This window comes from Phalacrocorax carbo, chromosome 10, assembly GCF_963921805.1.
Source record: "Phalacrocorax carbo chromosome 10, bPhaCar2.1, whole genome shotgun sequence".
Taxonomy (NCBI): domain Eukaryota; kingdom Metazoa; phylum Chordata; class Aves; order Suliformes; family Phalacrocoracidae; genus Phalacrocorax; species Phalacrocorax carbo.
In genome coordinates, this window is record NC_087522.1 from 23423813 (window position 1) to 23442208 (window position 18396).

The following is an 18396-nucleotide window of genomic DNA, read 5'->3' on the forward strand; positions in this document are numbered from 1 at the left end:
TTGCTACCATTTTACCTAACACAGGTAGAAATTCTTGCCTGCAGCAAAGTGAAACCTCTAGTTTATCAAGAGAACAACTTCACCAGTAGAAGTCACAGCAGTACCACAGATTCCCACCAGCTCAGGTAACCCGGTTCTGAGCAGCTTATAGCTGACAAGAAACAGGACTACTGCAATTAAGAACTACAGCCCATTTAGATTAGTACAAATACCAGTTTTAAGTCCTTGTTTGCGTTAAACACCGAATTGGCAGCACAGAAATGAACCGGTTTGCACCGGCTGAATACTGCCCTCCATGACCAGGGGGAGTTACCTTACACTGACCAGTAATGTGATGTTGCATTTGAAATGCTCAAGTTCACTACCAAGAAGTACCCTGTTCCTCAAAATGCTTCTTCCAGACATATTCCCTGCTTTGCAGCACCTTGAAAGTATGAATCAGTCTTTACAAACTGTATGTCAGTATCCAGTAAATCATATTCCTTCTTTTAGCGATGTCTACAAGCACAAAACACCAGTTCAAGCCTACACCCTATGAGTAACACAGAGCCTGTAACTTTTACCAGCCAGCAGTCCAGAGATTGCTAGTTGGAGCTGTAGCAAAAAAACCTGTGTTCTTCAGCCACTCTTATTTCCAACCTGTCTCCAAAAAAAAAAAGATTCCGTAAAGATTAGTAACAGATCACGAGCTGGAGGGTCACAAGGCCCAGGCTTTGCTAAAGATCTGTATGTGGGAGAGCAACATATGTTGCAGACACAGAGAAGCAGAACATAACAGTTGCCAACCTGTGGAAAACATAAAACATGTGCCAATTACACTTTCTGTAAGCAATCCCGTTTTCAGTAGATCTCTACTGCACAAGTAGATCCACGACAGGACATTTCTGTCATACAGTGTACTTTGAAAGGCATTACTACTAGAGCATAAAGGAGGCTTTCAGCTCTCAAATTCACTAGCTAAAAACAAGCCATAGCTGAAACCCGGCTCACTAGCGGAAACCAACAGCTATCAAAACCAACTGTGACAGTGTAATACATCCACAGTGGCAGCCAGTCAGTCATTCAGCAGAGCCCAGAGGCTACCAGTGTATTACTATGACCAGACAGCCCTGACAATCAAAGTCCCAAGTTTTGGCCATTAAAAAAAAAATTAAAGACCTGAAAAATCTAGTGATGTTATAGTCAGAAGTGTTGTGCAATGTGCACACTAGAAGGGTTAAAATACAAAGACATTTTTTCTTTAGCCAATGTTTTGCCACTTTGGAGAATGATTAACACAGTAGCACCCTGCAAGAAAGTCTGTGAGTTCTAAAAACTCCAGGTTGGATTAAACTGCCTATGGAAAGGTATCTAGTCCTATTTTCTATACTGTAACTGGCACCACTGGCCTCCAGCTGCTTCTCCAGAAGGGTACTGGCACAGTTGCACATTTGCTCTACACGGGTGTCTCTAATAACTTGCAGCATCTACAACAGCTCTGGACCCCTGTCCTTAGGCAACAGATTCCCAGCCAAAATCTACTTCAAAAGTTTACATTATTTTATTTATGGTAGAGAAGCATCTTAAGTTCTTCATATAGCTATAGTGAGGAATTATAATCCAGTGTCAGTAAGATTAAAAGGTATAAGCAGTGGCAGAATCTAGCTAAAAAGCATGAGATTGAAAATTTTATTGCAAGAAATTAACTGGGGGGGGGGGCAGGGGGAGGGAGGAGGAAGAGCAGGAAATCTGCTTTTCCAGATTTATGTTTTCTTGCTGGTGCAAACATGCTAAAACACATGCTACAGCTGCACACAGAATGCGCTGTCCCCACAGCAAGTATGACACAGCTTGCGCGCCATCAGATTTCAGCATTCCTTTATACTCAGACCAAATTCACTGAACACTCAGAGCCCTGACTACTGCAGGATGCATAGGTGGTAGTTCAGGAAATGCTTCATCAACGGTCAGCTACACCCCTGCAAAAGCAGCAGCTACTATTGGAGGAACAGGGCAAACGCGGGGGGAGGAGGAGGGAAATACCTGCTTCACCTCTCCAATGCCAACACTTTGCCCCAAGAGCCCGAACTTTCAGTCCCCTGTAAAGTTGGTGCTTTGTTTACCAGCATTAATCCTGCAGCATACGGTGCACAGTATTCTCCAGCTTTTGGGAAATACAGAATTCTTCCCAAAGACTGAAGACTGCAAAAAGGAAACACACAAACCTTTTATATAAAGTATGAACCACCAGTGAGAGGGCAGGGAGGAAATCCAGTGTTCACCACAAAAAACTGCTCTTTTTTTACCTCTATACGTTATTATTTCAATTGTTCAAATTATTCAATTATTTAAAATAATGTATTTCACATGACTCTCCATATTTTATCAGAAAGTTGTTGGTATGCCCGCTACTTATACATTCAATTATTGTATTTTTTTCAATATACTGTTTAAACTACCAAAAACTACAAAATAAAAGAATAAAGCAATAATTCATTATTTTTGTTATTTTTGCCATGCAACACTGGCAGAAACAGGCCATAATCAGCAGGAATACCACCACTTTGATGAATTTCAGTCCTATTATGGCCATCATGAGGAACATTTATCACATATATGAATCTTCAGCTGGGGATCTTGTCCACATCATAGAGGCAAAAAAGAATATTCAGCAGAACAAGTCAAAAAAGCCCTCACCTGAGCTCAGGACTATACTACTTATTCAGCTGTTGCCTTATAAAAATACTCATTTCTACAGTCACCACTGGCTCATAAAGTTAGAACTGCCAGGGAACCTCTATTCCCCTTTTAAGCTATGTTAAAAAAAACCCGAGATTAACACCAATTAAAGTACCAGACTCTTGGCAATGGGTTCCAGGTTTATATACATCTTCATCACTGACTCACTGACCTACCCTGGCAGACCACACCACATTAGCAGAAAGCACTGTGCTACAAGAGTTAGCAAAACAGCACAATTTCATCATCACAAGTATTTGTTTAACAGTAATTAGGCCACAATCTTGTCATTCCGCAAATTGGCATTTCCTGAAGATAGCGACTGTAGCAAGGAACACAAACATTTTTATTGTAGATATGTTTTATCTGGCTCCCACATTCATTTTCTGTCTTTTATACTGTTCACATCCCTCACTGCCGTTCTGTTTGGGGCCTGATTTAAAAAAAAAGGGAAAAAAAAGAAAAAAGGTAGAGACTTTCTTCTGGTTGCTTTCTTCTCTTGACAAGCCTTCATCATTCTTCCTACCCATATCATTCTCACTGCATTCTTCCTTACCCAGTTCAGAAAAAGATATATCAAGAATTTATCATAGGTACTAAAAACTGCCAAAATCCAGCAGTCAAAGCAGATTCCATCTTTCTGTGGAGAACAAACACCACCACCACCAGCTTCTGATTCTTTGTTCTAAAGTCACCCAGTATTAAAAAAAAAAAAGCACTACAACAACACACACGCACTAAAAAACCCAAACATCCACCACACCACACCCTTAATTATAGAAGAATAAGACATCAAGTAAGCCCTGCTGGCGTCACAGCTAACAGCACTGTTTCCTATGTTCATACCATGGCTGAATTTTGTAGTAGATCCTCTGCTGTCTATGAAACAGCAAACGGACAACAGCCTCTTCTTGGATGAGATCTTTCTCACTCGTCTAGGCAGAGATCTGTTTCATTGTTTATAAAAAGAATGTCTTGGACTTCCCATTCCTCAGGAAATTAGGATTTTAAAAGCCAACACACACAACCACATACTTTAGAAGCGATCTAGCTGATTCAAATGTAAATGAAGACATGGCAGAAGCTCAAAGAGAAAGAATTTCAATTATTTTTTTCCTCTGGTAGGTGACCAAACAAGTTTATTCTCAAGCGGTTAGGACTAACATCCAGTTGCATGTTTCCAGCCCGTGGCAGGCACAACAGCATCTGCATCAACGCTGAGCAAGCAGTAGGTGAGATTAGTAGCCAGCTGCTGCCAGATGGAACACTTAAGTGAACAAATACTGCCCATCTCTGCCAGACCTAAGAACTATACTTTTTTCCCCATAGGTGCACAAAAACGCTCGTCCACAGCAACGTTTTTCAAGCAGAATCAATTCTCCATTCAGGTTCCCAATACAGACCCACATGGAACTGTGCCCGAGGGCGCTGAAAGGGTGCTCAGGTCCCAGAGCCAGCGGCTGCATCGGGCAAAACACCTTAAAGCAGCAAGACCAGTTCAGCAGCAGCCCCCCTTCTTCTTTACACAACCTTCGGTTTTCAAAGTCTGTAGCAACTTCAAATCTTCAGGGTTTTAGCCCACTCCATCAAGCGTGATTAAAGACAATCCACGCGTTCAGATGCTACGTGTTAGGAGTAAGGCGGTGTGACTGCATAAATTTGTACATCTTAAGAAGCTAGCCAAGAAACTCGAACCACGTTATTGGAACCCGCTCGCCTAACCAGGCTGATGAGATAACTGCTAACCTCACAACTACCAGCTGCAGGCTACGCTCACCTTACCGTTCTTTAAACCCCTTTTAAACCAGTTATCAACTAGTGCGGTGCCAAAGGCCACCAGGGAACGCGACCCCGGCACCGCATCGCCCTTCCAGGCGAGCACCGTGGTTTATTTCTCCGTCTCCTCGCGGCGGGACAGTCAAAGACTGTGGCTCGGCCCCGCGGCGCTCGGCCTCAGCCAGCGGAAAGCTAGGAAATACCACAATACCAGCGGGTTGGCCGAGCCACCGGTAACCGAGAGCTGACAGGGCACGGCAGCGGGGAGGGGGGGGGGGCGGTGCCCCCACCCACCGCTAACGGCCGCCTCACGCGACGTGCCCGGGCGCACGCGCGCCGCCCCGCTGAGCCGTTACCGCCCCGCCTCCGGCTGAGGGGCCCCGCGGCCTCCCTCCCGCCGCGCCGGCTCGGGCGGAGGGGCGGGTGCGGCCCCCAGCACCGGGACTGCGGGGCGGGGGGGGGGGGCGGCAGGTCCCCGGGGAGGGGGGCGGCTCTCCTGGCGGGGCGGGGCGCGGGTAACCCAGCCCCGTCTCACGGGTGGCGTCGGCCACGCCCCCGCCGGGGGACGGTCCCCCGGAGCGCGATGGCTCTAAGACGCGGCAGCTGCTCGGGGCTGGGCCTCACCCGACCCTTCCCGGTTGGAGAGCCCGGATTCGGAGCGGCGGGGAGTGCTCTGTCCCTTTAACTCCCCCCAGCACACCCCTGCGTCAGGTGACTGCCAGCCACCGCCCAGCCCCCACCTCCATCTACCCGCGACCCCGGACGGAGCGGGGAGAGAGCGCAGCGGGGGCGGGCGGGAAGGGAGGCCAGCCCGCCCGCCGCTCCCCGCCGCCGGTGCCCCCTCACGCCTCAAACGCGGCCCCGGCAGGCGAAGGGGAAGGAGCGCGCACGTGTGACTGGGCCTTCACGTGACGCGCGCACCTCACGCCGCCTCCTCGACTTAAAAACTTCCAAACTGGGGGAAGGAGGGGGGGGAGGGGAGTTCGGCCGTCTCCTACCTGTCTCCCGCCGCCGTGCTTCACGCGGCTGCGGGGCACCGAGCAACGCCCTGGCCCACGCGCCCCGCTCGCGGCTTCCCGCGGCCTTCGCCTACCACGCGCAACCTCCTGCCGTCTTCATTGGCTGCACCGGCCCATCACGTGGGCCGCTCCCGGTTCCCCCCCCCCTCCTTTCCCGCGGCGGGGCCGCTCCGGTTCCCGTCTTACGGGGGTGGCCGCTCCGGGAGGCGGGCGGTGCTCGGGGAGGGGGGGGGGGGGGGGGAGGGTGAAGAGGAGGCGCGCGCCACCGGCGGCCGTTAAAGCTGCCTCGCGACGCCCGCCAGCGGAGCGCTACCGATTGGCCGGATCCTCCCTCCGACGTACTTCCGTTCCCCTCCGCCGGGCCACGCCCTTCCTGCCCCTCCCCCGCCCTTGCGCGAGGGAAACACGCCGCTCGCGCGTGGGCCGCACGGGCGCGGTTAGTGGGGCCAATGGGTGCTCTCTCCGGGCCGGCAGCGAGGGGCGATCGATCGCCGGGTCGGTCCCGATGCCGCGGGGAGGGGAGACACGACACGGCACGACACGGCACGACACACGCGCCGTCCCCGCTGGCGCCTCTCGTGGGCGCTCTCCTCCCGCGGCACCGTCACGGCCCGCCCCCCCCCACCCCCCGCCAGCGGCATCTCCACAACCCGGGGAAAAAGGGGTCCGCCTGCAGAGGGGGGCGGTGATCGGGCGGTCGTTGGAGCCCCTGCCCTCGCGCGTGGTTAATAAACATCTTCATACTGGTTTTTCACTCTTCTTGCACAAAACCTCTGTGCCCTGCAGGACTCCTGGGGGCGAGTGTGTTTGTTGAGCACCCACGGAACCGTAATCGTACTGGTTACTGAGTTAGTGGGAGGTCTCCGGTGCTGATCTATCAGCTGAAAGAGTTAACAGGTAAAGGCTGTCCAGTCCTCCAGCGTGGGGGCATACACAATAATAGATCTAAATATAACAGCGGCTTGGACAAAAGGTGGTCCCAGAGATTCCCATCCGGAAAGGCTGTATTCAGCCCTGACTAAAATAATGGAACAAATGCTGAAAAAAAAAAAACAAACCCAAAAATATATGTAAACAAAACCCCTTGCGCTCTAGGCAGCGTGGGCACGTACAGATAGGTGAGGCTGGACGAACTCGGCGGCAGCTGTAACCGACAGTACGGTAGTTGTGTCAACGGAAAAGGTGAGGCATCTCGTACAGTCAGGAAAAATAATTTTAGGCTGACTCGGGTACAGGCAGATCACATGCAGTGGAAACGAAACAAAAACGTAAGCAAAAGGTGGTGGTAAACGGCGCCGTCGTGCAGCGCTGGGATAAAACTTCTGTGGTGGAGGTCTCGGCCTGGCAGGGTGCTCAGCTATGGCGGCGATCAGCGTCCCCCAGGCGTGGTAATGTTACGGAGAATTTGTGACCATACGGCTTAGGGATCCACAAGGGATATAAAAAGGGAGGCATCTAATTAGGTGTAGATTTATAATTTTACAAAATTGAACAACCTTCGGAATTGTATTGAATTGAGCAGTTGATTCCCAGGTCACTGAAAAGCTCAAGAGTATCTTCTCTCCCCTGTTGGATAAATATTTTTGAGGAATCCGTGTGCAAGGGTTACAAACACATTAACCGGTACAGAAGCTAAACCTGTGGCGGGCTTTTGCAATCTTGCAGCCAACGTTTGGAAGCGTTTGGGTGTCAGCTGAGTATTTTCTGGAAGGTGTGGTCCTTGTCTTTTTGGAGTTCATGAGCAGATCGAGGGACGGCCACGTTGCAACTGCTTCTTTGAAATTCCTGCTACTGTAATGGATGCGGTGCCCGATTCCCAGCTGCAAGGTGCGTTTTAGTTAACAGACCACGCAGAGGAAACGCCACGCAAATTAAATTTACCATTTGACATTAAAGGTAATGTTGCTGCAAACCCAGGAAGGAACCAGAAGTAACGCAAAGGCAAATGAAGGTTCTGGGGCTCTGGATAAATGAAAGATAACACAGGCAGGGGAAGTAGGTCATTGATGGTTATTTCTCAGGGGAAAAAGGCATTTTGACTGGAGCGGTCTGGAAGGAAACCTGGCGGTGTTTGTGAATATCAGAGAAGTGAGCCAACAGTGTGCTACAGCCAAAAAAAAAACCCAAAACCAAAACAAAACAAAAAAACCCAACATTATTTTGGTCTCTAAGTGCAAAACCCATCCTTTATCTGCGAGAGGCAGATCTCACGACTGCTCTGCTGAAGAAGTTCCTATGCAAGTCAGATGTGGAAATCTTAATTTTGAAAGTGTGCATGTAATTTGAAGCAGAGATGCCCAAATTACATGGTGAGGTTTTGCAGGAAAAAATCTTTGCTGCTCATTCCTTCTGCTTTTATTCACCTACGAACAATCTTCTGCTTGTTGGCTAATCGGGTTTTGGGGTTGGTTTTTTTATTTTGGAAGATGAGTATTGGGAACCTGGAGCTCATTAGAGATTCAGGGAGCTTAAATAAGCGAGAAAAAAGAGTATTCCTCCTCTCCCACTCCTTTCCTTTCTGAATAAAACCTTTAAAAGGGAAAACTGGGGGAAGAGCAGCACCTGTTCTTCCATGGGCATGTTTGCCCAGGGACCACGCTGCTTTTCCACATCATCATCTCTCCCAGAGGCTCCCACACACTATCCCACTTCTCTCTGCTCTCCTGTTTGCAGATCCTTCACCACGGGCCTCCTCCCCTTTACTCTAAATCAAACCCCAACTTTTCCAGCTCTTCCATTCCCACCCATCCCAGGAAGAACGGTAAAATGGGCCTGTAAATCCATTAGGAGAGTTCCCACTGAGGAACATATTTAGGAAATAAAGGCATATGCTTTAGAAAACTGAGCAGAAACAGGCATATCCTTTTATAGGAAGAAATTATACAGGTTTTGAGTGGGCTGAGCTCGTGGGAGGAAGGAAGTGTGATACAAAGAGAAAGGGTGGCGCTAAATCTGGTCTGTGCCTAAGGCTGGCATTTTATTGCCAAACTCATCACCTGGTGTGTTTATTCCTGATGACTGCAGAATCCAAACCCCAAAAAACAAATTTAGTTCTCCCATTAATAATATCCACTTATAATTAGTCATAATGTAAAAATTATTACATTTAAACCACAATAATTACATTTAACAATGACCACCACCCTTATGTTTGAAGTATGTTATTTAAACACTTTAATCAATCATTCAAAGTCTGCAAAATGTCAGAATGAAGGATGCAACTTCCTGGGCACTGAATGAGTCAGGATAATATGAAGAAAATAATGTGTGAATATTTCATGAAATCATCGTTAAGCACATGGGAGCCAGATAAAGATTGCTGAGATAATTGTGAAGCTGGCATTTACCAGCTTTCTAGTGTTGATTTTGCGTCCCAAATACGGACTTTCTTGTCTGTATGTATGGAAAGGGGTCATTGATGGTGGCTGCTTTCTAAGAGTTCCTTAATGTTGTTTTCACTGGGTAAAGCTTTCAGAAAGATCAGTTGTCTTGGTTAACGCTTGGAGCTGCTGCTGCTGTTGTGCATCATCCTCACAATTTAAGCCCGAACCTTCCTTTTATACTTGTCACTGGAGCCGCAAAGGTAGCACTGTAATTGCACGGCAAGAACTTGGGGTTTTTTGCTTTTCTTTCCAAGGCCTGAAGGCCAGGGATCAGCTTCTGGGACTGGAGAGGTAAGGCCAGGAGGAAGGCCTGTCCGGATTGTCTTAAATAGTTCTGCAAGGAAAACCAGCAAAGTGGAAGGCATGTCACTAGCTTTACTGTCGTTTTTTGTTTCACAGATGTAATAAAGTCCACCAAGAGCTTACTTGAGGTCTCCAGACTGCATCCTCTAGTAGCCTGCCTTCTTACATCTTCTGGTCGGTGGTGGTGAGGACACCCCTCTGTCTCTGGACGCACGTGAGAGCCTGCACTGCTGAGGTTGGGCTCCCTTTTTCTCTTTTACAGCAGATTGCAAGATGGCCAAGTCCTCTTCTCCACAGGGGTCTTCCCATCCCAGCTTTCCTCCACAGGGACCAGGGACAGTTGCGACTTCTGAGTTTTTCCCTCACTGGCTTGTCTGTTGCCCTACCCAGCCCTCAGAAGTCAGGGCACAAACAGGACTGCACTTCAGTCCCTCACCATCTGTCTTTCCACAGAGAGGAGACATGCCACAGCACCCAAATGAGGCAAGCTGCTGGCTGTGGCACGTCTCTGTGCAGTTTGCTCTGGCACGGTGTTTATTTAAGGCAGAAACCTCCTGGGAATGCATGTGTGGTGAGACACTTGGACTTGGCTTTCTTGCTGTGGCCCAGTTCCTAAGAGGCACAAGCTACCTGTGGGCTGTGGCTCAAGATCATCACTCCCTGAGGGAACAGCAAACAACAGCCCTCCCAGCGCCGCTCTTCCAGCCGTACTGTTTCTCCCAGCTGCTTTATTCACCAGAGGTTTGGCTTTTCTGCTGCAATAAGCCTTGCCGAGCCGTGTCTTTTTCCTTCCTTTTCCCCTTTTGAAGGGACCACAGCCTAACAAACACTTCCCTGCCCAAATGGCTATGAACCACTGTCCCCAGGTGCCTGGCTCTGTGCTGCCCCTTCCCTACTGCAGTGGGCGACTCCGAGAGCGAGGGGATAAACCTTCCCCCTGCCAAAGCTTCAAGGAAGGAGGATGCAGGCGCAGCTCCCTGCGGGCAGTTCATTATTGCAACCGCATGAATCCAAGACCTTTTAAGAAATGGAGGCAAGGGGGTGGGGGGGATAAACCTTTCCTGAAGTACAATGTGGAGGACGTTGTGCAGCCAGGGAAGAGCATGAGGCTGGCTCCCCAGCCCTGGTTTCCTGAGGGTCCCCCTGTAAGAAGGGCCCTGTATTGAGTTTCCTTTTAAGTTGGAAGTGCTGATGATTTCTCAGATGTGTGAAGCCAGTAGTTCTCATACTGCGATGTCCTTACTGAAAGCAGCTTTGAGAGCCCCAAAAGATACTAAAGATCTAAATGGCACTAAAAGACAAACTGTATCATTGCCCTGCAGCCTCTCCATCCTGACTGCACCGGTGCAAGGAGACATGAAGGAGGCATAGTTCATCCCTTCTGCAAGGGCCAGAGCTCTGCCCCTGCAGCCCAGGCTGCCAGCTGCCACCACGCTGGGGCCAAGCCTTTGGCCCTTCCCCAAAACTGGAGGCCTCCCCAGGGGGTAACAGAGAGGAAGGAAAAGCGAGAGGACGAGGAGAAAGGGAAGGGGCAGGTGCCAGGGGCTGGGGCACTGCTTAGAGGGGAAGCAGTGGGGGCAGTGAGCTTGCTTGGGTGGGTTGGAAACCATCTTCAGACCATTACGGGCTATCTACAGGCTCCCACACGTGTGCAAAATGTTTGCCTTCCTCAAGGATGTGTGAATGGCCAACAGCAGGTGGGTGCACGGAGGGGGAGCCCAAGGCACCAGCCCTCCCACCTGCGCCTGGGGGACCCCTCTCCCCTCCCCTGGCTCCCAGCACTGCCCTGGCAGAGCTAAGCAGCAGGACGGGCAATTTTGCCACCCAAAGCAAAGCACTGCCCTAAGCACCTGCCTGCTTGGCTGCCACCCATGTCCCGCCTCAGAGGCTGTTGCAAAGGAAAAATAAAGCTCCTGAGGCAGGCACATAACCCAGAAACCAGCTCAGAGACCCGGCAGCGGAGCACCAGCCCTCTCCATCTCACCTGAGGCAAGGAAACTTGCTCAAAAGCTATGGCTGCATCAAGTTATGGAGCCAGAGCATATTCACAGACCAAAACGGTTGGCGTTAGCAACCCGCTGCTTGTGTTGTACCCAGGTGGGGCAGGGATGGTTGCTTCAGTCCAGCTTGTCTCTGGGCCTGGGAACCGGCAGCCCTTTGGCAATCTGGGTGCAGTAGGTGCACTCCCGCAGCCTGTCTCCCAGCAGGGCATCAGCCAAAACTCCCCAACGCATGGTGAGGAGGCACCACCAGGACATTCACTGTGAAAGCAGCATCCTTATCCAAAGCAAGGAAACTCTACAGTGTCCACTGAAAGCCAGGGTTCACACATTATGTATTTCACTGAAATGCATCCAGAGAAATTACAAAACGGCACGGACAAGGCAACCATCAAATATGCAAAGCACTTTCACCATAGATGCTGCCAATAAACAACATAACCACATCACAAATCATCCTGGAGAGCAAACATGCAACAAACACTGCATGGACTGAGAGGAGGCACTTGTCGAAGGTGTTTCCGGAGCTCTCCCAAGCCTGTTTCACTGTTGGCTTCACAGGGGACGTCACCAATTGCACATCCAGAAATCGCAGGTTTTGTACACCGAATATCAATGCAAGGCAAAAATTACTAGTTTAGGGCCAAATTCTCATGTCAGTTGCTTCCTGTAGTTTTGCAGGAGTCAGTAGGTGTAACTGAGCAGAAGTAAAGTCCAGCCAAGAAAGTCTCCCAACTCTCAGAGTGCATAGAGCCAAAGGCCACAATTTTCTCTCGCTCAGCAGTCTGCTACTCCCTCTTAACAGCTGAACCACGTTAAAATTTATGTTCAGAAACATCAGCGGGATTACTCTTCACTGTTCACCAGCAAGACTGCTAAGCAGAGCAGTGCGCTGAGGCTGGCTGGGGGAGTGTGCCTGCTGCCCCAGACCCCCAGGCAGTTCAGTGGCGTGGTGGCAAAGGTCTTGAATTAGTCAACAAGACGAAGGATTCAGCCAGCATGCGCAGCATCCTCGCGGGTGGAAACACTGCTGGGGCTCAGGGGCTGCCGTTGTTGCTGGGCCTGCCCCAAGCCAGGCAGAGTGACGGCTCTCTACCTGAGTTGGGGCAGGGATATGAAGGAGAATGTGGCCAAGGGGAGGTATTGAAATTACATTTGCAGGATGCAAAATAGGATTTTGTGGGCAGGCAGGTAGGAGGGCAGGCTGGAAGAAGAGCTGTGGGGGAAACAGGACCTTCTGGTAAATGGTGAAGGGTTTCCCCTATAGACCTGAAGGTCATTAAATGAATGTTTTCAGCTTTCTGGAGGGCCCGTGTTCAACTGCTTTTATGGGTGTGTTTCTGAGGAAGGTAAACAATGAGATGTGAAGGATTTTTAAAAGGCAGGGCAAAGTCTGCTGTCAGCTGAGTCCCTAGAGCAGCTCTGATTCCTGCTGTAGAAGAGGAGGCCAGCACTTCTGAGAGACACAAACGTCATGCTGCAGAGGACAAAATGTCCCTGATGGGCACGTTATCCCACCACTGACCTCTCTGATCTTTCCAGCTCTCCGCTGAAGCAGCCAGCTCCAGCTCCCTGGCTGGCCCTCTGTAGCTGGCCATGGGGGGGCCAAAATGGAATTTAATCCCCAACATCCTCAGAGTAAAATCTTGCTCCCTACGGCCTGCGCTGGGGCTTTTCTGTGCTCCTCCGGAGGGATCCCACCACCACCACCTCCACAGCCAGCTCAGCTCCTGTTTCCAGCATCTTCCCAGCAAGCAAAAGCTCAGGTGGGAAGAAACTGGACAATTGCCTGTTCATCTGCACCGAGGGAAAGTTATGTTGTGCCCTTCCACCATAGCTGGCGAAAACAAGGCAGCATCTTGCTTCCACCTGCGATAGCAGGTCCAGGAAAAAACAGTTGTGAGTGAGACAGAGATACACCTCACCCTGCTAATGCATGGGAAGACCACAGAAGGCCTTGTCTTCTTTAGGATTTTACCCCCTTTTGCACTAATGTTGCGCTGAAAACATCTTTTTCTTTATTTGCCAAGCTCACCCTCAATGATGCTCTGTTGCCCAGACCATTTGTAAGATGTTTACTGAGAAAATAAATCCATTAATTTTTTCTCATGAAGGTTTAGAGCCTTCCTGGAACAAAGGCAAGTGCAGATATTCTACGTTCACAGATTTCTGATGCCAATAGAAATTAGCCTAGAAACAGGCAAGCTGTAAAGCACGATGTTGAATGCTTGCCAGCCTTGTGACGGCATCATCCCATGGACTTCCGTGAACTGCTGCGCATTGCCCCTGCTGTGGGATCAGCATCAGGGCTCAGCAGTGCTAAATAACGCTTCAGTGGCTGAACAGGCGCAAGGAGGAAAACCAATGTCATCCCAGCAAATCATCTTCACCCAGGAGAGATCAGGGCATCGTATAAAGGCAGGCTGGGTGCATATCTAGATTACAACTATGTTCTTCTCTCAGTTGTGTTATTTCATGCCAGGGAACCAACCTCTGATGATCTTGGTGCCTTTCTCACTGATATACACCAGTATTGGCAACGGGCAGTTCAGGCCCATGGTACAGGAGGCCCCTGGGATAAGTTCTGCTCCACTGAGACAACAATGGTCGAACGTGAATGTGAGAGCATAAATCCCCAAATAAAGTCCCTGTGGGCCAACTGTTGTCTTCAATTACAGCACTTCAGCCCCCCACCTACAGCTCGACAGAGCTCAGCAGACTGGCAATATTTCCTGGAGTATATTAAGAGAGAAAAAGAAGAAATATCGAGCCATGTTATTTTCTGCTATAAATAGGTTCAGCTCCTCTCATTTGGATCCTTGCCTGATGATGCCTGCAGAAGAAGTTGGCCCGCTGGCAGGGCAGCAGGCTGAGCCATTTCAGTGGTGACCCAGAGAGATTTCATCAATAGGCAGAAAATATGGGAAATATTTCACGTAGCGAGCCCAATTGTTGCCTCAGGTACAGCCCAGCATATCAGCATCCACGAAAGTGCATTGGCGCAATTGGGAGCGTTGGCAGACAAGCTGGAGTGAATCAGACTGGGGCGGGGGGGGGAGGTGGGGAGGGAGTGTGAGAAGTCACCGGCTGTTTGCTCTGCCGGAGATTTCCACCCCCACAGCAGTGCCGGTAGAAACATGTGCCTGTGCTTCATCCTTTTCTCTGCATTGTCTGCTGTCTTCGCTACCTTCAGCGGCACCGGCACTGCTGGCCCCAGCTGCCAGGATCCCCAAATCCAGCAGAGAAGGAACAAACAAATACCAGGAACATGGCTCTAAAACTGCCCTAGCTGTCTGAATAAATGCCAAGCCTTGAAATCAGGATTTGACCAGGTATTTTTAGTACCAGGGCTTCAGGCAACAGCTAAGCACCTGCTTCATTCTGGGGTGCAGTTTGGATGCCCTGCGTAACCCCCAAGACTGCATCTTCCTTTGCCCTTACACCCTGCAGCTCTGGTACAAGGTTCACAGGCATCAAAAGCCTGTTAAATTAGCTCAGTCCCTCCTTGTACATCCAGCCACAAGCCTGCAAAATGCTTCTGCTCCCGTTTCGCTTTGTGTATCTTTGTGCAAGAGGAAGGATGTAGACAAATAATACTGGGAAACGTATTAATTAGGCCTGAACCTTAGCTGATGTTAGTGGAGGCATGCAGCTTTACATCATCTAGCAATGTGAACCTTGTGTTTTTAAGCTTCTTTTAAGGTAATTTCATAAGAAGAAACAAGGAGAGGCAGCAGCCAGTGCCAAAGGGCTCTCTGCTCCAGCTAACACCTGCGTCACACAAGCAAAAGTGGCTGTTGCAGAGGCATTCATTGGCAGAGCAGAAGTAAAGAGGCGGCAGCAGTCTCCCACGCAGCTTGGGTAATGACAGCGTAGCAGCCAGGATCGTTGTCTTATATATTAACTAAGAAAGCAGCAACCCTCTGAATTTGCTACACTAATTGCCATGTTGCAGTGTACAGAACATGCTTCCCTCCAATGCCCCACCGTTTCTCTCAGCTCCCCCTTTTTGTCACCTTTACTGACAACGTGTTTATCAGCATGTAATGCAATATCTTATATTCCCAATTAGATCATTTATGCATGCAAACCCTCTTTCCTTTTCATGAATTTCTGCTCGCTCACTCACATAGCAGGCTGGCAAGAGCCAGCTGCTGTAAAGACTCTTCTGGAAATTAGTCCAGTCCCATTAAATCCCTACTGAACTCAACAAAGCTTAAATCAACAAGTGTCATCCATTTCCTGAGGTCAAATGTTTCTCTCAGTTCTAATTTAGCCAGTGAAAAGAAACTGGAGGAGACAAAAGCTGTTTAGATACTTTCCAAGCTGCGGCTGGTGGCTCATTGGAGCACCCGCCCGGAAAGCTGGGCTCAGTGGGAGCCAGCAACAGTGCTGCTGAAATACCCAGCTCCTAATTTTGGTGCTATTGTCAACATGACCAAAAGCTGTTCCGTTTCCCCAGCCTACCCGCATTTAGGAATGAATTGGCTTGGCGTGCCTCAAGCCGGAGGATCCACGGAGTAATTAGTAAGCGAGTAGTCGATCATCTTTGTTTTGCCACTAGACCTCGGTGCAGTGGCTGAGGTCTGGTTCATACTGATGCCGATTTCCTTTTATATGACAGAGTAAATGCAATCAAAAACCATGTCCGTCAGTCTTTTCTGTTCTTGGAGGAAGTCATTGATTTTTAGCTTGGTTTCCCATGGTAACAAGGCTTTCTGATCACCAGCTGCACGTGTTGGCCCTAGTAGCTTTTGAATCTACGGCTTCATTTCAGCCAAATGTGATGGCAAGATTGAGGTCTGAAGGATAATTAAGTTCTTACAAGTTTTCTGAAAACAGGCTCTTTGTGGCAGACTCTATTAGTGCCACATCAGTACCTTCACTGCAGATGGAAGTTCAATGACTTTGTATGGGACACCAGAGACTCCACCAAGGGAGCAGCTCTTGTAATCACCCTAACTAGGGGCAAGCTTCACCTGGGGCTTGCAATCACCTGTGGGACGCAAATCCACAGGAGACCAGGCTTCTTTCGCTCCGAGTGTTCATAGAACAACTTGCTATTTTAAGGGAGCGTAATAGGTATTAAATAACAAATCAGTATAAAAATAGGACTGTGCATGAGGGTCCATCACAGAAATCCCTGGTAAAAAATGTGAGAATTTGTAAAAGCTGGTGACCGTTGAGCATCGGGGTGAATGAATACCGGCAGCAAAATAGAATGTAAATCAGGAAAATATCTATGCACGAATATTGATCCTTTCTCTGGTCAACCAGACCCAAACTTTTACTCAAAATTAATTGCGTTTGGCTTCAGGGAGTGTTTTTACTGAGTCGAGACTGCAAGACTTTCCTCCAAACACAGGTCAAGAAGGAAGGTAAGGAGGCAGGTCCCAGCTGTGCATTACCTCTGAGGTATATCCATGCACTGCAGGGGCCTGCTGAGCCGTCAGCCCTGAGCATGCTACGCCCCGCACTGTTCTGGTATTGGGTCGGGCTGGAGCGTTGTGCCCAACGCCAGGCCAAGGGGCGACGGGCGCAAGTTGGAACACGGGAAGTTCCACTTAAACTTGAGAAAAAACTTATTTTCTGTGAGGGTGCCAGAGCAGTGGCACAGGCTGCCCAGGGAGGCTGCGGAGTCTCCAGCAGCACTGGAGCTGATGAGGGCATCTCTCCTTGTGTGTTAACTACCCCTACACAATACAGATGGAGGTATGAGCTTCTGCCGTGCTCTTGCGAGGCACCACGGGGCCACACTGTCTCACAGCTGGGCTGGTAACTGCGCTGAGCGGCTTAAGCCTGCGTTAGAAAGGAGAAGACCCTGTCCTATTCTCAGGTAGATGTGAATGGAGGAGTGTGGTCAGGCCTACCAGCGTGGGATACAGGTTGCTTCAGCAGAAACGTGCAGTGCCCCTCGGCTGTCCCACCACAGGGGATGGGGCAAGGGCTGCTGCTTGGCAGGATGGGAGGCACTGCACGGTTGTACTGGGGTGGTGGGAAAAAATGGGTGGTTGTGGGGTAAATGTTTGGTTTAGTTAGGAAACCAGCGTGCCAGACTGGTGCCTAAATCAGAACTGTTAGGCTAAAGCTTCCCTGGGGTCAGGGTCACAGTGCTGTCATCAAGTGGACCCAGAGCCAGGCCAGCTGCCTACAGCCTCTTCACGCTTTAAGAGCAATGCACTGCAGGGCAGCTGGGCTGGACCAGAGCATCTCACCCTTTACCAAAACACAAAGCCAGCCCCCACCTCAGACCCCCTGCCTGGTCCCAGCTAGGGCAACGGTTTCTCTGTTCTGGGATTTCATGTATAAAATTCCCCATCTCTGCTTTCCGACTCCCTTGTTTACTGTCTTCACAGCTCATCCCATCTGTCCCGTTTTAACATTTCCTTTCCTCCCTCTTCGCTCACTAGCTCTTCTTCTGGTGTCACTTTTCCCACCCACAACACAGCCTCATTTGTACCTGGTCTAAACAGGCTTGCGTGCAAAAGGATTAAATCATCATTTGAATGAGATCCAAGGGACATCACTGGGCAATGGAACCTTAAAATATTAACTAAATCAGCCACTTCGCGCTTCAGAACTAATTTTTCCTGCATTGCAGATGGGGGGTGAGCACTCTTACAGTTTACCATCGCTTTTCCACTCTGTGTGAGCTGGCAGGCAGAGGGCGTGCAATGTGCTGCTTGCTGATGAAGAATGAAAGTGTGAGGTACACCTTTTCTTCTCGGTGAGCTGGAAATCCAGGGGCTCTTCTATGTTGTGCTTGGAACATTTGACTCAGCAGCTGAATTTTACCCACTGCCCCCAAACCTCTCTTCCACAGACAGCACTGCCAGTAGTTAGATGGGTACAGGTGACAGTCCTCAGGGAAGAACTGGTGCAGAGGTTTCGCATTCCCAAGTAGGATGCAGCACGTCCCAGTAAGGGCCTCTCTCCAGGCTCCTGCACGGCGATGGCCACAGAGCCTCTCTCTTTGTGGAACCACCAAATCAGATTTTGGCCTTCAGTCTCAAGGTTGGAGCAACGCAGAGGAACTGCCATTGGGAGAGGCCAAACCTGTTCTCTGCCTCCAAGAAGCAGCTTAATTGTGCTTGGGGAAGGGAGAAAGATGGCTTTTAGCTGGGGCTGACAGATTCGCTGTGACCCCACCCGGTGAGCATCATCACAAACTCTGCCACAGATAAGAAGGCTGGGACT

General features: G+C 49.7%; 1 protein-coding gene across 3 annotated transcripts in view; it reads right to left on the reverse strand.

Annotated features, from left to right (window-relative positions):
* The window catches only part of MGA (MAX dimerization protein MGA), a 64225-nt gene extending 58410 nt beyond the window's left edge, over positions 1-5815 (reverse strand). For 2 of the 3 annotated variants that reach the window (XM_064462502.1, XM_064462484.1), the window contains exon 1: positions 5493-5814. The gene's annotated coding sequence lies outside the window, so the exon portion shown is untranslated. Of the gene's footprint in view, positions 1-5492 lie in introns of all 3 variants that reach the window. The other variant, XM_064462503.1, reaches the window with a different exon arrangement.
* Positions 5816-18396: the final 12581 nt, after the last annotated feature.